Source organism: Erpetoichthys calabaricus, chromosome 12, assembly GCF_900747795.2.
Source record: "Erpetoichthys calabaricus chromosome 12, fErpCal1.3, whole genome shotgun sequence".
Lineage (NCBI taxonomy): Eukaryota > Metazoa > Chordata > Cladistia > Polypteriformes > Polypteridae > Erpetoichthys > Erpetoichthys calabaricus.
In genome coordinates this window covers 111,325,560-111,348,291 of record NC_041405.2, presented here as the reverse complement: position 1 = coordinate 111,348,291, position 22,732 = coordinate 111,325,560, and the positions used below count along the sequence as shown (strand labels likewise).

At 37.8% G+C, this 22,732-nt stretch overlaps 1 protein-coding gene across 3 annotated transcripts in view; it reads left to right on the top strand.

Moving 5' to 3' along the window:
• Window positions 1-22,732, top strand: part of frmpd3 (FERM and PDZ domain containing 3) — a 779,808-nt gene that overhangs the window by 346,648 nt on the left and 410,428 nt on the right. The window lies entirely within an intron of this gene.

The window sequence follows — 22,732 nt, the reverse complement described above, 5'->3', positions numbered from 1 at the left end:
GTTATCATAGTGTTGAAACGGCACTCCTGAAAGTCTTCAACGACATCTCTCTTATTACTGACTCAGGTGATGCGGCAGTCCTTCTCCTCCTTGACCTGTCCGCTGCCTTTGACACTATTGACCATGAGATATTGCTATTGCGGCATCTTGTTGGAATTAAAGGGGCTACTCTTAACTGGTTTAAGTCATATTTAACTGGTAGACACTTTTCAGTGACTTTTAATTTCTCTTCTTCATCTACTGCTCCTCTTAATTATAGTGTTCCTCAGGGATCCATTTTGGGTCCTGTTTTATTCTCTATATACCTTCACCCTATTGGAGCGATTTTTAGGAAATTTAACATTTCTTTTCACTGCTATGCTGATGATACTCAGGTTTATATTCCTGTCTGCAACTCTACAACAAATCAACTCCACAACTGTCTGTCTGAACTAAGATCCTGGATGGCTAATAATTTTCTTGATCTAAATCAAAATAAAACGTAGGTGCTTATAGTGGGTCCATCAGCTAAAGCCCAAATTGGTCTTGGACTTCTCGGCTCTTTCTCTGTCTTTTCAAGTCCGTAATCTTGGTGTTACCTTTGATAGTAACCTCTCTTTTGAGAAACAAGTAAATTCTGTAGTCAAGAGCTGCTTTTTCCAACTTCGCCTATTAGGTAAGATAAAGCCTTTTTTTTATCTTCTAGGAATCTTGAGATAGCTACTCATGCGTTTATTTTTTCTCGCCTCGATTACTGCAACTCGCTGTATTCTGGGATTAACAAATCCCTGATACACAGGTTACAGTTGGTCCAAAATGCTGCCGCTCGCTTTCTGGTTGGGGCAAGAAAGTATGACTCTGTTTCTCCAATATTAGCTTCTTTACACTGGCTGCCTGTCAGTTTTCGAATTGATTTTAAAATCTTGCTGCTAGTTTTTAAATCTTTACATGGGCTTGCTCCTCCCTATTTATCTGAACTGTGTGTTTTACATCAGCCATCTAGAGTGCTTAGATCTTCTGGTCAGCTGTCTCTGGTTGTCCCTCGTACCAAGTGTAAAACTAAGGGGGACAGGGCTTTTGCAGCTGCTGCGCCTCGCCTGTGGAACTCTTTACCTCATCATATAAAGGACTCGTCTACAATTGAACTGTTTAAAACAAGACTAAAGACTCATTTCTATTCACTTGCATTCCATGCCCTTCATTAATACTGATGGTTTCCTCTTTGTGATTATATAACATTACTTCTATTTTTTATGTATATAACATTACTTCTATTTATTATGTATTTTATTTTATGTTCATATATTTTATTTCTATTTATGTTTTATGTTAATTGTTTTGTTTTTCTTTTATTCTATTATTGTAAGGCACTTTGGCCACAGCATTACTATGTTGTTTTAAATGTGCTATATAAATAAATTGACATTGACATTGACATTGAATGCTCGCGAAATGTGATTTTCTCAGTTTCTCTGCGTTTCTGATGGAATTACAGGCTGGACCACATGGAGGTTGTTTTTGGGCCGCCATTTGAATAGGCTGGCTCTATGGGTTTCAGTTCCACCAGAAGGCATATTCATGCACATACACCCTCATAATAGGTGAATTTAACATTCCTGATTAACCTACCATTCACATCTTTCAAACATGGAAGCAAACAGAAAGCCTAAAGGAAGCAAAGACAAATATGGCGAGTATTTTGTAAACACCACACAGCTATATACTGCCAGTGACAGCGTCAAGAATCAAATGCAATAGGGGCAATAGCACTTACCACTGTGCCACCATTCATGTTTTTAAAATTTAAGCCTGTGTTGGCTGGGATTGGCTCCAGCAGACCCCCATGACCCTGTAGTTAGGATATAGCGGGTTGGATAATGGATGGATGGATTTCTCCCTAAATTTCAACATTTTATCCTTTTTTACCTAAATAAATGTCCAAGAATTTCCAGATGCTAATTTGTTTTTTTTAATCTTTTTTTCCCTGAGAGGAAAGTGTTTTTTCACATGACCTTTGAGGGTCACAATACAGGGTCAGCCATTCCACAGTGTCCCTGGAGCAATTTTCAGGTTAACGGCCCAATGAAATAGGATCTCTTCTGGCAGTAGGAGGATTTGAACTGGTATCCTCCCAGATACCACCGCAGATCCTTAGCCACAGGGCCAGCCCTCCACCCCACAGAGAATGTTAATGCTAATCCTGCTACCATGGAACCCATTTTAGCATATGACAGAATATAATGCAATAATCAGCACCTTCAAAGTCATATAGTTTAGCACCCCACTGTATGCCTATGCAAAGTGGTGTAAATTAAACAGTTTCACTCTTTGACTATAACTTTCTTGTGGTAAAGTCCACTTATAAATATACAGACATCAAGAGCACATAACAATGCAGTACTTCAGGTATTTGATTATTACATTTGTAATATATCCTAGCTAGTTTGACAACTAAAAGTTCACTGTGCATCTAATTCCATGATTAACATGTTTACATTAAGTGTGACCTTAACAATTGAGGGAAAAAAATACCTTTTATTTGAGTCTTATTTCAGTAACATAGTGCATCCTCTGGGGGAGACAACCTGATTGGCAACTCCTTAAAATCTGTCAAATATCAGTAATTCCTCAAGTTCACATTCACTGAAGTTTTGTCTTCTTTCTACTTTTACAAGTAAAAATTTCACAGTACTTTGTACACATGGCTGAGCTGCTACTACTACTTCTACTACTACTAGTAAATTGACCTGGTATGAATCTGAGTGTGTGCGACAGGAGGGAGCCCACTCATAGTCTGGAATCTCCTTTAGGTTTGGTTACTGCAAAGCAACTGATAACACTTGGATAAGCTCCAGTTCCAAACACTAGGTTCAGAAAGTAGATGGGTTTAAGGACCCATTAATTACAGTTTTGACCTGCAAGTTTAATAGATTTACATTAGCAGCAATATTTTAACTACTATATAGCAGCTAAATTAACTTCTTGGCAGAATTGTTTAAAACATTTCCATGAGCATGAGTGTTCTTCTGTGAATTTTTAAAGCTGCAGCTCTTGCTCCTAGTGAACCACTTAAAAGCGTACTCTTCGAAAAGTCACGTTCAAGTTCAACACTAGCAGGTGTGTGTGTGGTTTTAAGTATCATGGAGTTCTACAGCGATTAACTTCATGTGTCATCTTGAGCCAAAAAATAGTGCTCTATCTTTATATTCTGTGAAGATCTGACTTGTCTGACACTGGCAACGTGCATACCCTACACTTTCATTATTTTTATTATTTTTCTGACTTGCATGGTGTTGGGTTTTATTATTTGCTCAGTTCTGGATTGTTCATCACCTTTACGTTGATTTCTATATGTAAATGTTACCATTTTTAAGTGTTAAATTAACCAATTATAATCTCAGGCATATAATAATCCCCACAGGACTAATAACAACATGCTAACTTACATCAATCTGTATGACTGAAACTCTTTTACCCAGGTAATGTTATTTTCTAATCCATTTAACCCAGCCCAGAGGTCCTATCCCAGTTAGCATAGGGCACAAAGCAGGAACAAACCCAGAACAGGGTGCCAGTCATTTCAGGGCAAACAAACATACACACCCAGACATTTACGATAAACATAATTTGTGGTTATGGTTTAAATCTGGTGTAATAAAGAAACATAATCATGAGTTAATGGGCACAAATATATGCAGTGCATCATACATTTAAAGCTATGGTAATATTGTACGGTAGCCTTATGTTAGTTTGTTGTTGGAAACCTAGAAAAGCTTACAGAAAATATATTTTAGCCCAATCTATATATATAATTCACTAAGCCGGGAGACAAGTAGCCACCCATGGAAATCATGCCGGAAGGGGCATGGATTCACTAAACCGCCGACAACTAAGACGCCAATGGCGCACGCAGGAAGGAGCCACGCCCACCAACTCTTAGACCATTGGATATGACGAAAAAATCACAGAGCCACGCCCACCAACTCGGACGCGACGCCTCGGAAAACATGCCGTCATTTCTGTTTGTCTGTGCCACAGTCCACTTGCAGCTCTGAGCCACGTTGACTTTTCATTAGTCAACCTCAATGGAACCTTGGTTCACACTGAGGCAGCGCCAGAGAGAGACACAGGCACACACAGGCAGCACGAGAGAGAGAGCTGCGCACACACACACAGAGGCAACGCCAGAGAGAGACAGAGGCACACACAGGCAGCGCAAGAGAGAGCCGCGCAATCCTTTAAAACTGAAGTTAAAACACAATGAAGGAAGCAGTCTTTAAAAACCAATAAGCCCTGTGCCTGTTTTTCATTAGCGTCTCACCTGCTTCAGGCCCTGCAACAGTCGAGACGCTCTCTCTGCAGCTGACCTTCTCTGTGCCTGACTCCACTACTGTCAGTCACCTGATTAAAAATGGCCTTTTGAAGGGGAGCTATGGACCCGCTATACCACAGAAACACATTGCCTTCGAGCCTGCTCTCGCTCACTCTAACGTACCGGCTTTCTCTCTCTCTCTCCTGACTCGCTCACACACTGCACAGGGGAGAAATGCCCGCAGCATGAGTCTACCCGGAAACCGTTTCAGCCACACTTCCACGCCCCTCGCTACACTGTCAGTGCGATGATTATTTATTTAAAAATGGGCTTTTGAAATGGAGCTGTGGACCCGCTATACCACAGGATCACCTGCGACATTGCCTTCACATTGTTTTCCTTTTATTTATGATCCTGTTGAGCAGATCAGACACCCAGGCAAACAACACTGAATAATCAATAGCTGCAACCACTTTGCCCGCCCCAACTCCTCACCTGAGTCGGTTTTGTCTGTGTTCAGCAGTGTTTCCCAAACTAGCTGTCATTGACGAAACTGTTGCTCTCAAACTTCGCAACATGGCTGTTGGCTTTGTTTGCCAACATTGGGATAATGTCAGCGACGTGGTCACAAACTGCAACAACTCACCACACAAGGACGCCCTATCTCTCGAGGCATTCACACTGCCGGAAGACAACCATGGGATACACAGAAAACAGCCATGTCAGTCAACTCAGATCAGACACCCAGGCAAACAACACTGAATAATCAATAGCTGCAACTACTTTGCCCGCCCCCACTCCTCACCTGAGTCGGTTTTGTCTGTGTTCAGCAGTGTTTGCCAAACTCAGTCCTAGTGAACCCCTGTGGCTGCAGGGTTTTGTTCCAACCAGATTCCTAATCATTAATGCCGGTGAAACTCATCCGGGATAAGTCGGTTTTTCAAACACAGCCGTGTAGCAGATTAGTCTAGCAGGATGTAATAATCCGAGATGAATGCGCGCCCTCGCGCTGAGTGAAAAGCCAATATATATTGAGTCTACAAAACATGATCAGCAAGTCTTTGATAGGCTGCAACAAAATGATGAAAGAACTGGCGCATTTTTTTCACACAAGCTGGGTGGGTGGGTGTTACTTCATTAGTTACTCGAAGGATTTCAAGATTTAATATACACAAGCGGTAACACTGTAAAAGCGGCCCAAACCAGAAAAGACGGCTGGCAAAAAGTGGCTGACAAATTAAACGCGTGTGCATTGTACTTACTGAAAGCAGCGTTACGGATTTTGCAAATGTTCATTTTTTTCCCTCTGCTTAAAAAACTTTAAAAAAGCAGTGTGATTATGTGGTGTATACTACGCCGTGAGTTGGTATGCAGCGTGTAAAGCAGTTTGTCGCGGATAATTTGCCTTTTACTTTAAGACGAAGACAATTTCCTGTTAGACTTGCCTTTGCGATGACAATTAATAAGGCACAGGGCCAAACTTTCAAAAACATGGCTAGCGGCTCATACGCTCGCACTGATTATGTCCCTGCCCTTTGTACGCACCCCCTCGGTACTACCATAGTCAGATGACTTGGTGGATTATATATAGAAAAGCAGCCAAAACCGCAAACAGCAATGAAAAGTCTACGTGACTCACACGTGCATATGGACTGTGCAAAGAGGAAAATGACTCAAGTGGTGAGTTGGGGGTGGGCACATGAAATGTTACATTTCTTGGTGATTTATTACATTTCCGATTTTTCAAATGTTAATTTTCTCCCTGTGCTTAAAAAATCTTTAAAAAAGTGGCCTGATTATGCGGCGTATAGTACGCCGCGGGTTGGCTAGTATACATTACTAGCAAAATACCCGCGCTTCGCAGCGGAGAAGTAGTGTGTTAAAGAGGTAATGAAAAAAAAAGGAAACATTTTAAAAATAACGTAACATGATTGTCAATGTAATTGTGTTGTCATTGTTATAAGTGTTGCTGTGTTTTATATATATAAAATACACACACACACATATAAACATATATATACATATACATATACACATATATATACATATCTACATATATATATATATATATATATATATATATACATATACACATCCACATATCAACATATATATATACACATATATACACACACACACGCTTTATGGGTGATGATTGTTTTACTCTTTTTATGTTTATTTTATTTTATTGTAGAATCAACTCCTATCTGCGCACAGCAGGGCAGCCGTGGGCGGATGCGTATGGTGTATTCACTCCATGTTATCGTGCATTGCGCTGTCAGTGGTATTTTGATAAAAGAATTTGAACAACATATAAGAAGCGTATAAATTATTTAACAGTAAAACATTACCATTTAAGAAGTAAAGTTACATTAAGTACTACTGCAGTGCCTTCGGGTATACCTCATTTTTTGTTTGCCCATTACATGCTTAAATGTATACATTTTTTGGTGCACCTACCCGAGAACACGCGACATATAACCGAGCGTGGGAGAAGCATGGATTTTAAACACGCGTTGAGTTCATCTGCTGGTCTCCCTCGTGGAATAACTGGTAATGTTTGACTAAAATCTACAGCGAGTAAAACGACATTACCTCCTATTTTTTTTTTTACGATCTCTGAGATCTTGCTTTTTTCGGTTCAAGGCTTCATAAGCTCTTTTATGTTGTATGGTGTACTTATCCCAAACCATCATCTTTGAATGTTGCAAGACTTTCGCCTTGTATGTAGATCGGGGTAATTACATTCATTGCATTCCTAGTCTGAATCACAATCTGATTGTATGGGTGGTTACCTGGCACTGTAGGGTTGCCACCCGTCCTTTAAAATACGGAATCGTGCCGCGTTTGAGAATGAAATTGCGCGTCCCGTTTTGAATCAATACTGGACAGGATGTATCCCGTATTTTTTTTATCATTTTTTTTTTTAAAGCAGCGTCTCATGCAAATCATCCCACATGCATTTTATGAAGATGCCTCCTTTCCTACTTTTGATTGGGTAATACTTGATGTCATCGTTAGTTTGATTGGTCTTTTTAACTGTCCAGTGAGGAGGGCGTGTCTTTTAAGTACAGTCTGCAAAGTGTTGGCACTGAGATGTGGCGTCAGCGCCATAGTTGAAGCCCCTAACGTTGCGGTCAGCAAGTCGGCTAACATCCGCCATGTGCCGTCTTTCAGTTGCGAGAAGCAGATCATAGAATGGTTGAAACTGTTGATTTTTCAAATGTTAATTTTCTCCCTGTGCTTAAAAAATCTTTAAAAAAGTGGCCTGATTATGCGGCGTATAGTACGCCGCGGGTTGGCTAGTATACATTATTTCTTACATCATGGTGTACTGTCTTACAAATAATGAGTAGACCAATGTTTCACATCTTAATTTAATAGTGACCTCAATTAAAAAACTACTAGTTAATGAAGAAATTTAAAAAAAAGAGGTAGTGCAGTGGCTCACCACAGTAATATGCTAAACCTAATACAAGTAACTATAGTGTACAGAATAATTTCAGTGTTTATAGATATCATCTATCCGTCCATTTTTTAACACTAATTTCAGCACAGATTCCTGGAGAGCTTGAGTCTATTGTGGTAGTGTTGTAAGGCATGAACCTGGACGTGATTCCATGCCCTGTCTGTGTGAAATCAATAAAGACATTAAATACAAACTAATTAAACATCTCTAGCTGTTTGAATGTATCAGTTAAGTTAGAGCCAATTAAAATAAAAGGTCTCCTCAGTTCAGAATTGCAGATTGTAAGTGTCAGGCAATCTTCTTCTTCTACAGCAATGGTTTTTGCAGATTACTATTTAAATAAACCTTTAAAGTAAAGGTCCATTCCTGATTTTAGCTGAACTCGTTGCTTTAGCTGAATGTATTTATTTTTTCTTCATGTTTAGTGCAACACTTAACAGTTGACTTTGAATTCAAAATTAACCTTTAACTTACATTGTTGTCATGGCATGTAGAATGGCAGCTTGCATGAAAGACTGCTGAAGCAATATAATTATAAAATAAAAAAGCAAAAATCACAGTCTTTCAAAAAAAGCCCAGATGTCAGAAAAACAAGTGGTGGCTCACAGCACCTTAGATTACACACTGCAGTATGACAAACACAGTCTGACGATTAGTGTGTCTGGGAGCTTCGGCCTTGCTGTAACCTCATTAAAAGAAAATGCCTGCAGTGCATTCCGTGCCAATAGAACAATAAAAAAAAATAAAAAAAGCTCTGTAAATTCAACATGACAATAAAAATGTGGTGCAAAATATTCAGTTGTCATTTTGGTCATTGTGTTGCATAGGAACATTGTGGAGATTTATTAAAGTCAATACAGCTACTTCCAGAAGGGGTGACGCTCAGTATAGAGTCTGAAAATTGAGAAATCCTGTATCTGGAGAGGAAATTGAAAAGTAATATTTAAGAGGTGGAAATGAGATTACAATATTGAGGTGAGGGATGTGTTTTTCTTGATTTTTTTTTTGTTTCCATAAGCCAATTTAGTAGTCTATTAAATCTTAAAAAATCGTATGAGTTTTCTCACTGCCAGCTATGAAATTTACCACAACCAGTGACATTTTTTGCATAAATATCCTGTTATTTTGTTAGTAGTAATAGTAGTAAAAGTAGTGATAATGTTTTAGTATTCCAGTTTTACATTTGCAGACTTCTCTAAAGTTGATATTGAAAGAACAACTAGCAAAACATGCAAGTTCACACATCATTCACATCACAAAAAATCAATGCAGTGCTGGGGCCTGGACTGTCTTGATTGGGATCAGATGATTGTAATATCATCATCATATGACAAAATTCAGCAATAGAGGTTTAAACGTTAAGTAACTGAGGGTCACGCGAACCACCCAAATCTATTGGCTATGAACTGCCTAAATTGAAAAAGCAACACCTGAAGTTTGGAAATAAATGGCTTTGTCCAGTTCAGTAACTTACCTTGATAAAACATCCCAGCAACAACAGAGTCCTTCTACTTTGTTTATTCATGCTTTTTAATCATCTAACACCACGTTAAGAATTGGCCGCAGTCCTGTTTGGATAGGCTCTAATTCTCTGCACACGTAAACTGAATAAGCCAGATAGGGAATGCATGTGCTTATAGGCTGCATATTTGGCATGGGTAAGAGTTACAAATTTTTTTTTTTTCACATTTGAAATGTCTTTTATTAACTGAAAAACGGCCCAAAAAATCCACGGCTCAGACAGCCACCACTCGTTCTTTCCCCAAAATGGCTGCCTTTTGATGTGAATGCAAAAAAGTTAACCAGGAGATGCATGTTACTTTCAGAAGTAAAACAAAAGATTTCTGTCCTGGAAACTAGGAATATAATTAGAAAACAAAAGTAAACTTCTCTGAACACTGCATCTGTCTCTCCAAACTAGAGGGCTTAACCATAATCATTGTCAGGAAAGAATTGCGAGGAATTGTTCACCAAAATTCTACAAAAAACAAAATAGCATGAGTCAATACCGGAATGCCAAAAATGAGTCTTTCTTAGACGGGAGGCTGACAGTAGCAAGCAGGCAAAATTTCATAACAACCATTATTAAAATGGTGATGTAAAGCAGTTCAAATTTAAACTTAAATAAATACATTCTCAAACAAAGAAACAAAATTGAAACTCAAGTTTGAAAAAATACTCCAAAATGAAAATTTTAAAATATACAAGCCACTGAAGCATCATAATCTAGAAGAGAGGAAAACAGGCCATAAGTAAAGGTCAAGAAGGACTGTGCGTTAAAGCAGCATTGATGAGTGTCATCATAAGCTACATACTCTACCTACTGGACAAACCTAATAAGCTGGGAGCATGCTCCTGTTTTTTATAGATTTTTTTCCAGAAACTTGCAGTAGATTGGGAGTTATAACTTACTTGATTATTTTGAAACATGTGCTTCTATATGTTGAGGAAAACAATGAGTACAATGGACTCAGTATTTGCCATATGAATTGAATCAGATCTTCATGAAATTTGTTTAAATTCATGTCTGTATGAATAAAAATAATTGCTATATTAAGTTCAGACTTCTTTTGATTTGAATGCAAAAAAGTTAACCAGGAGATACAAGATACATTTAGGACTAAAACAAAGGATTTATGTCATGTAAACTAGGAATACAATCAGAAAACAAAAGTAAACTTCTCTGAGCACTGCATCTGTTTCTCTAAACCAGAGGGCTTAACTGAACCATTATCAGGAAAGAATTGCAAGGAATTGTTTACCAAAATTCTACAAAGTCAAAACGGAAAGAGTCCATACAAGAATGCCAAAAATTAGACTTTTAAAGAGCACTTGTTTATGGGTCAGATCTGTATCTTGGACAAAGTTGAATGAATTGCTGCAATTCAGTTTATCTGCTCATAGCAGGGAAGCTAACAATAGCAGACAGGCAAAATTCTATAACAGCCATTATCTACCTTTTAAAACGGTGATGTAAAGCAGTTAAAATTTTAATCTGTATTATATATTTTGAAATTTCAAGGAAGGTAGTGCAGTGGTAGCGCTGCTGCCTCGCAGTAAGGAGACCTGGGTTCACTTCCCGGGTCCTCCCTATGTGGAGTTTGCATGTTCTCCCCGTGTCTGCATGGGTTTCCTCTGGGTGCTCCAGTTTCCTCCCACAGTCCAAAGACATGCAGGTTAGGTGCATTGGTGATCCTAAATTGTCCCCAGTGTGTGCTTGGTGTGTGGGTGTGTGTGTGTGTGTATGTGTGTGGCGCCCTGCCCGGGGTTTGTTTCCTGCCTTGTGCCCTGTGTTGGCTGGGATTGGCTCCAGCAGACCCCCGTGACCCTGTAGTTAGGATATAGCGGGTTGGATAATGGATGAATGGATGGAAATTTCAAGGTATTTTTTTAAATATACCAGAGAATGAAAACTGCAGTGAACTAACTAAGGTTCGATTAGGAATTAAACATTTTGAGATATCGGTGACAGCTGTCTCTTCTTCCTCCCTTATTTCTCAATTTCTTAGCAGTAAGGTCTTAAGGATAACTTTGTGGTCGGTAAATAAGAAGTCAAAAAGGAAGGTAGAATTGAAAAACAGTTGTATATGAGATATAAGTCTAATTACTCTATCACTAACTATAGGGCATACGAGAGCATGAGGGCAACAGTTAAAAAGGATACTAGGATGGCTAAAGGACAGTTGGAGAAAAATATCCCAGAAGAGGTCAAAGTACTGCTAGATTAAATAGGCTGAAATCTAAAAAATCACCAGATAAAAGTTATCCTTGAATATTTAAGGAAGTTATTAATGCAATTTTTGGGACTAATATTTTTAAAATCTCTGCACACTGGGGAAATTTCTAATAACTGGAGGCTAGAGGCTAAATACTACCCCACTGTATGAAATGTGTGATTGGGCTGATCCAAGTAGCTATAGGTCAGTAGGCTTAATATGCATCAAGGGTAAATTATTTGGAGGAAATAATTAAAGAAAATATTGAGCCACACATGCCAAGAACATCTGTATTGGCAAATAGTCAACATGGGTTCAGACATTGAAGGCTGTTTTCACAAACATGCTGGAATTGCATGAGGAAACAACAAAAAACATACAATATGAGAGGTGCATATGATATTATTTATTATGATTTTCAGAAGGCTTTTGATAAGGTACCACATGAAAGGTTTGCGTTCAAACTTAAAGGAGTGGAAATTCATGCACGGTGTGTAGGTTGGTGCAGAACTGTCTCAGACACAGAAAGGAAAGAGTAATGGTAAGGAAAATATTTTTGGAATGAGTAGATGTTAAATGTGCTGATCTACAAGGATCAGTGCTGGGGCCACTTTTTTTTTTAATACACATAAACGGTCTGTACCAGAATATAATGAATATGCTGGCTAAGTTTGCAGATGATACCAAACGAGGTGAAAGGGCAGATAAAGTAGAAGCAACTAAATCGGTACAGAGGGCCTTGGACAACGTAAGCTTGAGCAGATTTGTGGTAGATTAAATTTACTGTAAATAAATGTTAATAAGAAAAAGTTGTTTTCCTCAGTCTCATTAGCTGTTATATTTGATTACTGAATGCACATTAACTGCTTATTTCTACAGTCTCTGAGCAAGGCTGTAGAGCTCTGTCATTTTTTTTGAAATCCTGTTTAGCTGAAGTCCTACTAAAACAAATGCATAATTACGGCGCAGTACACATCTGAAGTGACAACTCTACACATCGACAGCAGAAAAAAGCTGCAACCATAAAAACCACCTTATATCATTATAATTATATAAAATAAAGAAAATGCTTAATCTGTGATTCATCTGACGTCTCCTCCTGAGTTTATTCCTGACAACTTAGGCATCACTGACTAAGAATATGAAGTGACCTTAGTACACAATGAACGTTGTTTCTCTATTTCCAAAAACACACTTCATTATTAAAACATGTATGTTTCCTGGGTGTTTAATGGAGAAACAAGGTACTAAGAATTTGAAAAGAAATGATACATAAGGCTTAATTTTTAAATAAAAAATATAGTGTTTTATTTAGTATAAGTCCAGTTTAGGCCTGCTGCATTACCTATTTATTAGTGAAGGTTCTGACACAAAAAATATGAATATATCTATGCATAGCACATGAGGCGATTACAAAATTGCTTCATTTTTTTCAGGTGTATTCTTCTTATTTAAACTTTCAAAAGCACTCTAGTGGCAACAGAATATTACGTACTAAATAGGAGCATGCATTTATAGCTTGCTGAGATGCTCAACTGGGCTCTAAAGCCTAGGATACTTGGGGATTAAGGCTTTGGACTTCACACCTTCAAATCTTGCTAATGAAACTGTGTATCATTGGTCCAATTGAAAAAAACAAAAGAAATGTAACCAATTGTATCTCAAATGTTGTAAGATAAAGGCATCAGCCAAAAAAGTAAATAATGAGACCCTGGCAATTCCAGAAAAACAGCTAGTTAAAAGAACTACTGGAAAATAATTCTCATTCCTATAATTGAAAAAACAGTTTTTCTATCAATTAATCACCATTAAATTAAACTGAATATTATAGTTTTTGCTGAAGAGTTTTTTGGAACACAAGCCGAACCTTGTCTTTCTTTAACTTAGTCAGCTCCAAGACTCATACTTGCTTAACCTCGCATTCTAACATAGATAGTAAATCAATCAAACTTGATGGTTTAAAAAACACTGCAGAGTAAATAATGATGTAACATCAAAGTTAATCAAAAAAGAAAAGATACAATATAACAGAATCTCTTCTAATGATATTCATTATTTTAATGGATTTTGACATACTGTATCACTCATGAAGATGCAAAACAGTGGCAAACATCTGATCAAAGTAATCCTTTCTAGCACTTTAAGAAACAGTAAACCAAGCTTCAGTGGCTTTTGACATTTTTCAAAGGCCTACACATTTCACAGATGTTAAAAAATAGAAAGATGTTGTGGTTGATGTAGGTGATATAATCTGAATAAGGGGCTTAGTGGTAGCATGTACAATATTGTATGTATTTTAAGAGAGAGAGAGAAGAAAGTGGAATATTGTTAACAACTGTAAAGCATTACTTCATACAAAACAATGCACTGATACCTTTTGGTTTTTATTTCCTGACATTAAACACAATTTTTACAGAAATACCATAAATGCTATCGAAACTGGACTCTTATCTCTCTATTATAAAAAAAAATCTTGGGTGGGAGACGAGATGTGATCTTCTCGGAAGACACTTTGACATCCCGCGAGACAAGGCAGTGAGACAAAAGGGCAGCTGCTGTACAGGCTTTTAAATGATTGATGCGCAACGCGACAAGCAGAACATGAACCTCGGCAGCAGCAGCACAAAGCCAGTAGCTGATCCATCCACTTCTTCTTAGCATGCATTTAGCTCCCCTCCTTCACAACGCAAGCGGCAGGGACCCAAGGGGGAGCAGGGGGGTGGTCGAGCGAAGTGAACGAGACATGATCGTCTCAGAGAGACACTTTGACGTCACGCGAGACTAGACATTACAACTTTAGGAAGCAAGAACTGTGAGAAGGTGACTTTTGCACATCACACCCTACTTACAAACAATTTAAACCAAGTTCACGGATATCTAACCTAGCAGTTGTTGGAATACTTTTGGCAGACACACTTCATGTGCTCCCAGCTCTTAAAACAATGACAAGCGACAAGCAGAACACGCAGCTCGCTTATACGTCCCACAAGAGAGAGATTTAACCACGCCCGGGGCTGGAAATAAAGGACAAATATTGTTTTTACAAAAGGTTTAAAAAAATAAATCTATTACATTAAATCAACAATCAGTCGTGCAGTGGGTTGGCACCCTGCCCGGGATTGGTTCCTGCCTTGTGCCCTGTGTTGGCTAGGATTGGCTCCAGCAGAACCCCGTGACCCGGTGTTCGGATTCAGCGGTTGGATAATGGATGGATGGATAAATCAACAATCAGATATAGTTTTAAATTAAAAATCAAATAATACCTACATTGTCATTATTTCCATGAAAGACATAGATAGATAGATAGATAGATAGATAGATAGATAGATAGATAGATAGATACTTTATTAATCCCATATTAGTATTGTTATCTAGTCCCAAGACAATTACTTTGTTAGTAGAGAGCAGGGATAAAGCGAACTTTAGGGGAGGTGCCATGAGGTTGAGAAGACTAAGCAGAAGATCAAATATAACATCATCAATAAAACTAAAACAACTGCCAAAAGTTGAAGCCAAATATAAGGCCGCAAAAAAAGTCTTAACGTAATTAGATATCCTCTCCTAAATAAGAAGTAAGATATTTGAGGTTTCGAAAGCTTTTTGAAGCTTTTGCTTCCTTTAAATAAAGAATTCCACACTCCTGTCATTTGCATAATTACAACATGTATTTGTTTGCACAAGCATGACAGAAAAGGCATCTCTGAACTTTCACATTCTTTCAAAACCATTTGATAAGTTGAAATACATGCTCTTTGACATTTTGTGGAAATCTAAAGTTGAAAGAAAATGACTATGTTTTCATTTCAGTTTCATCTTTTAAATGTCTCTAATTGTGAGGGATGTAATGTCTTCATGATGAATAATGAAATATTTATTTATATTGCATAATAGCTTATGTGCCCTTTTCAAACACATCTACTGTAGCTATATGTCTTGTTATTTATAATGATAGTTGAACTATTATTTAATTTTTTACCTTTAGGCAATAAAACGTTAATTGCCTTGCAACACTGTAACTGCTAAATTAAGTTTCATAAAGAAAATTCACAAAAACATATTTTATCAGCTATAGTATGACAACAGTCTTTACTGTGAACATTTACCCATTAACAACTAGAATCTTCTGTTTTACTGAAATAATGAGAAAAGCCATATTTCGTATCCTGTGTCTCCAATTGCAATATATCTTATTTTGAATACACAGTAATTTAAAGAAAGAATAGAAGCATTATTTGAAGTGTACATAATCCACCCAGGGCGGCATGGTGGTGCAGTGGGTAGCGCTGCTGCTTCGCAGTTAGGGGACCCAGGTTCGCTTCCCGGGTCCTCCCTGCATGGAGTTTGCATGGTCTCCCTGTGTCTGCGTGGGTTTCCTCCGGGTGCTCCTGTTTCCTCCCACAGTCCAAAGACATGCAGGTTAGGTGCATTGCCGATTCTAAATTGTCCCCAGTGTGTGGGTGGGTGTGCCCTGTGGTGGGCTGGCGCCCTGCCCGGGGTTTGTTTCCTGCCTTGTGCCCTGGGATTGGCTTCAGCAGATCCCCGTGACCAACCTGATATAGCGGGTTGGATTATGGATGGATGGATAATCTACCCATTTTCAAACCTAATCATACTGAGCAGGTACTGCACTTAAAAGTAGTTTCATTTGTTTTTGTATTTGCTCAGAATGTTAAAATGGCATGTGGCATAATTTAGAATGATAAGTGAAATAATCTCTTGATTACATCTGGACTGAATACAGTACGGAGGTTTGAAAAAACACCCAAGTACAAAAAAATAGTTTAACATTTTCTGTGGGGCCAATTTTAATGTGTGCCAGCATTCTGACAAGCTTTCAAATTCTTTCACCATAATCAAGTCATATTCCTCCCTTTTATACCACTTTTTCCAATTGGTCATTGTACTCATTGAAAGAAATTCACAAAGCATTTTACAGTTGTTCTGTAGAGTGACTGGGAGCAAAATCCAGACTGAAATTGTCCATAAGGACATCTACAACAATCTAAGAGAAGCAATTATTTCTACAAATCACTTTTGGGAAATATTATAAGGCATACGTTTTGAGGCACCTGTAGGCTAACCCCATATACTGTAACTGAAAATAAATAAAATGTGTCTTTTTCAGATGTGAGTCTAAATTTTGACTGCACAAGATGGCAGGTCTTCAGTTTTTAAGGACTTCTAGCAAGAAGAGGAAGGTTCAGGTGTACAGACAACAGAAGTGATGTCATTGGTGTTAAAGTCATCAATCTTGCAGTCTTCAGGGGAGAGAAGAGAAAAGGTGTTAGCAAACAGGGCCAACCTGTGCAGCGGTGGGAAATTACCATCACCAGAGCAATTAAGCTGTCCCCAATGCACATGACAAAGGCGATTTCCAAAACAAGGATTATATACAAATATTTTAAACCATTGCCAAACTTTTAAGGAATGATCCTTCTAGCAAATTCTTTTGAAGATTAGACACACAGTACTCAGAGATAATTACAAACAACCAAAAACGTTTATCTACAGATGTACAGGGTTCTATATCAATGCAACGTATGAATCTAAAACTACTAAAAGACTGAACAAGTATGGCTTTCACAGAAAGGCCACCAGGAGGAAACTCCTTTTTTTCCAAAAAGGAAATTACTTACATAGCTTAGGTTTGCAAAGTGCCAAGTGAATATATTATAAGATCTGTAGAACAACCCACTATGAACAGGCAAGAACAAAATGGAGTTGTTTTTGTTATTATGGACATTGCCACTAATGGTGAAAATCAACAGTGTATCCCTGCAAGAGTCTTCTATCATCTGTTAAGCATGGTACTGGAGGGATGATGATTTGATGATCTCAGTCATTTTGTCTATCTTTGACCATCTTTCTATCATAATATATATACTATAGAAAATTAGATGATATATGTCCAACAGCTAAATCTTAACCAATGCCGGATTATGCCTAAGGATAATGATCCACAGTAAACCAACAGAATCAATGGGAAAGCAGAAATTAAGGTTTTGGCAAGGTCAAGTCATAGTCAGTCAGTCAGTCATTTTCCAACCCGTTATATCCTAACACAGGGTCACAGGGGTCTGCTGGAGCCAATCCCAGCCAGCACAGGGCGCAAGGCAGGAACAAATCCTGAGTAGGGCGCTAGCCCACTGCAGGTCAAGTCAGAGTCCAAACCTTAACTTCATTGAGGTACTAGGCTGGGATCTTCAGAGACCTGTGCATAAATGAATACCCTCAAATACCAGTCAGCTGAAGTAGTTTTATAAGGAATGAGCCATAGTTCCACCAATATGATATGTTAAACTGATGCAGGGGATTTTCAGTTTAAATGATTAATACTAAATGTAGCTCTAAAAGATACTGAATCATGGAGTCTTCTGACTTTTTTTAACACATCACATATGCATGTTGACTTTTTGCTTAGTTAAAAATTTTAGATTGTGTTCATAAAAATGATTTATTTTTTCAGTTTTTGTTTCTTGTCTTGCACCTTCTGACTAACTAGTATGAGAAAACCCCTACATATGATATACGTTTTCACTCATCTTAATGTCTGCTTATACAAAGGATTGAGCTTTTTGGGGTTTCCTTCTATTTTTGACCCTCTGGGCGGTCCTGGGGAACCGCAGTGGCTACAGGTTTTCATTCCAACCCAATTGCTTAATTAGAAACTAATCCCTGCCGGTCTCACACCTTATTTAATTTTATGGCTTGTTTGTCTGCACAATTTAAGGTTCTTATATGGTAGATCTTTTCCTCTCCATGGAGATCTTCTGAGAAATTAATTCATGCATTTATTTCCAGTAGGACTGACTACTGCAATGTGGTGTTCACTGGATGTTCAAACTGTTCTTTATATAACCTCCAGTTAATCCAAAATGCTGCTGCAAGAATTATTACAAGAGCAAGAAAATACGAACACATAACTCCAGTTCTTAAATCCTTAAACTGGCTCCTGGTGAAGTTTAGGGCAGATTTAAAAATCCTGATTTTAACATATAAATCCTTAAATGGCCAAGGTCCGGTCTGAACTTATCATGACTTACAAACCTTAGCGCACATTAAGATCTCAAGATGCCAGTCTGCTTATGATTCCAAGGATTAATAAAATAACAGTGGGAGGTCGAGCTTTTAGTGACAGGGCCCCTAAACTGTGGAATGGTCTGCCTGCTACTATAAGAGATGCCCCTTCGGTCTCAGGTTTTAAATCCCGGCTGAAGACTCACTACTTCAGTTTAGCATATCCTGACTAGAGCTGCTGATTAACTGTACAGACTGCATCTCTGTTGTCAGTCATTAGCACTAAAACATAAGTAACATGATAGTTATAATTGGATACTAACCCTCACCTATTCTGTTTCTCTTCTCGGTACTCAAATGTGGCACTTGGTGCTACTGCCCACCTTCCAAGTTGTTTTGCCTGCCTAAGGTAAAGTCATCCCTGATGGAGGATCACAGGAATCATGGGTTAATGGGTTCTTTCATCGGATTGGCTGGCCAAGCAATGTTTCATCTGTAGAATGGCCAAATGGGGGAGGCAGTTTGATGGCTGAGGTCTCCAGGATTCTAAACAAATCCAAATCATATTATGTGATATCATCTACTGTTAAATTCTGCTCCATACTTGTAAAATTTTATTTTTATACTGTATTGAGGATTACTTGTGTTTTGTTCTGTGTATTGTATTGTATTGTATTGTATTGACCCTCTTCATTTTGACACCCACTGCACACCCAATCTACCTGGAAAGGGGTCTTTTTTTGAACTGCCTTTCCCAAGGTTTCTTCCATTTTTTGGGGAGTTTTTCCTTGTCTTCTTAGAGAGTCAAGGCTGGGGAGCTGTCAAGACGCAGGGCCTGTAAAAGCCCATTGTGGCACTGCTTGTGTGATTTTGGGCTATGCAAAAGTAAATTGTATTGTATTGTATTGTATATCATCCAAATGATTTGAAGCCTAAAACAGATACTTTTCAGTCTGTCACATTTTCTGTTACATGTTTTATTAAATTTCATGATGAACACACAGATGTAAATGAAAACAAACTGGATGGAGAACTGCTGGCTGCTTTGTCATTTACATTTTATTGCTAATAAGGAGCCATTAAAACAATGAATGCAGCTGTTTAAGATTGAAATAAGCAATTGAGGGTGAGGAACCTTAACAAGCGAGACCACTAAAATGAAGCATCAAAATGTCACTCAAGCAATAATGCTTCATCAGCAATAATTGTTTTCTCATTTAGAAACTGGGTTGGAACAAAAACCTGCAGCCACTGCGGCTCTCCAGGACCGACATTACCTACCCCTGGTCTAGACTCAAAAAATCCCTTATTTTTAGGACCATATATTCTGCAGGAAATTACACCTTTGTGACAAACAGTAAACCAATAGGTTTCTTTAGCAAAAATGATTAGGAGGACTTGAAGTTGTGCATCTCATGTCAGCCAACCCCAGGGGTTCACCCTCGAATGGGATATAAGGGGTCAAAGTTATTCCTTTCACAAAACTTAAAGAAAAAATGGAATCTGTAATATGCAGTAGGCAGGTGGAGTGTCATTTTTTAGTATTTTGAGGTTGCTGATCACAAATATGATAATGTTTTTGATATTTTAATTTTTTTTCTGGTGGTCCTAGCCCTTTAACCAGAAGGTTAAAAATGACCAAGATCAGACATAAACATGTGGGTTATCATTTTAGACTATTTCAAGGTTAATGATAACTAATATGATGTTATTTTTGACCCTTTCCTAAGGATCTAGCCCCCTGGACCTCAATCAGTGGGTGAAAAATTACACATTTGTTATCAGAATCAGAAATATTTTGACTTTAAACATTTAAATTGAAGCACACATTTGAATATTTCAGATATCTGATGCAACTATTTTTGTTTATTATGCACTTCTACCTTATCAAGTAAAGCATTACATTTCTGATGAAAACCTCAAATTAGGGCAGCTTACTAAAACTCAGACTTTTTAAAATATGTATTGCTTGTCATCATAGCTGTGTTTGTATATCAAGCTATACAATGCCAGAGACATTCAATGTCTCTATTTATTGTTTTTATTAAGCGTGTATTTTAAACACGATGCTTTGTTCAAAAACTTAGGTAACAAAGTTAATGGCTTTGAACTGTAATTTCCTTCTCCCCCTTCATTCTTTGTTAATCTCTGACATTGTTCAGAAAAAAAGGTAAAAAGGAAGCAAAAGATTAATCACAAGTATAAAATGTGTTCATCATTGCCATGTGGTGTCTACTACTAATGGCCTAACCACTAAATTCAATTGGCTTAAATAGCAAGCAGTGAAGGCCTTTGCAAATTGCACCACGGGAGTCAGAAATGCAGCGATCACATGCTAAATGGCGCCTACAGACTTCCCAGCTGTTCCGTGCCCATTCTTTTGCAAAGCATATTAGTGTTGACCAGTATATGCTGAATAATGCAGCATTTAGTGTTTGCTGCCTAATTTAACTCTCTACAGAATACATGTCAGCTAAATTTGATTTTACCCTTTAAAGTCACATTTTATGAAATGCGTCACTGTCAGAACATTTCCTGTAAAATGATAGTTTATCTGACCTGTTTACTGCGTTTTCAATTTAGTTCTGTTTCTAATGCAAAGCCAGGGCAAAGAATGAATTGACAAGGAGAAAAACTTGCAAAAAACATAAGGGAGTCCATCTACTGTATGGTCACCATTTTTGGACATCTTACATTTTCTTTGTTGCAACATTCTTACCACTGGCAAGGTATTATCACATTATTTCTATGTTAATTTTAAACATAAAATATAACCACTACAGTACAAAAATATAGACACAAGTAAGCAAACTGCACACCAATATTTGCTTATTATTTATGTCTTAATGTTTTTTCTTCCTTTCCCAGTACTCCCGCCAATGACCAAATTTGCATGATACTAAGGCCATTTTCTTTATTTTTACAATTAACACATTTTAATACCAGGTGTCTTTGTGACTAATTAATATATGAGCCTCACGGTCATATAACTGGCCTAGTCACTACCTGAGTAGATATTCAATCCAGGATTGATTGCTGCCTTGGGTCTCTTACTTTCAAGTTAGGCTTTAGCGCCCTGAAATCTTCTAATGGAAAAAGCTGGTTGCAGAAAATGAACAGATAAATTGACTCTTTGGAACTATCAAGAATCCATCCGTGTACATGTAATATTCCTTTCCTCTCCTTGGTCTCCTAAAAAGCACACATAAATGGCAGGGCAAAACAGAAAGTGGACCACTGTTAAAAATTGTCAGTGACCTTCTACCCCAGAAAAATCTAAAGAAAAAGTTGCAGTTGTGTATGTCTTCCAGCCTTTCGAAATATGCCATATCCTGTTTAAATGTAATGTTTTGTGAGTATTTATCAACCTTCTCAATTTTCTCCATCATGCTGATAATTTCAAAGTCTATATTAAGTTCATACGAAGACACACTGAAGGCATAAATCAGTATGTGTGACTGAATGAAGGTAAAGCTTGTATATGGCAAACCACATTTCTCAACTATTATATAAGTGTCCATTAAGCAAAAATTGATTCTTAAGGTCTGACGCACAGCTCAAAAATACTTGCTTCATTTTATTTTAATTATTATGTCCTTATCATCTTCTTTGGAGTTGTCTATAAAAACAATATCTTTGATTTTCAGCTGTTTTCTGTACAGCTTTCAACAATCTAAAATCTTTTTGTGTTTTTGGTTGTTTTCTATTACTTTTGTTTCTGACACAGCAAGCTGAAGACTGCAAGCTGTACAATAGGTGTCCAAATATGACAACAACGTAATTTTTCAATTAGTAAGACTGCTTTGGCTATCTGTGTCTATTTAATTCATAAACCTCTTGATACTCAGTGACATTTCCCAGAAACTGTGCAAATAAACTAAGGTGACAAGCTACGTCCATTGCAAGCAGCTTTAGGATTAATGTATCTCCTCACTTAACCTCTCTTACTGAATATTCTTTCTAGTTTCTGGTTCTTCTTCTTCTTCATCATCTTTTCCCACTTCCATGTGGGGTCAATGTGCTTGATTGCCAGTCAAGCCCTTTTCCCTCTGATCTTTTTTTTACTCTTTCAACCCATCTCAGCATTGGCGTCCCTCACTTTTTCTTCCCCTGTACTTCCATTCCCATAATTCTTTTGCCCACATATTCATGGTCTGACCTTATCCCATGTCAATACCACTCCAACATTCTTTCCTGTTCCTTCTTAAATATCTTTCATACTTTTAATGTACCTCTGAT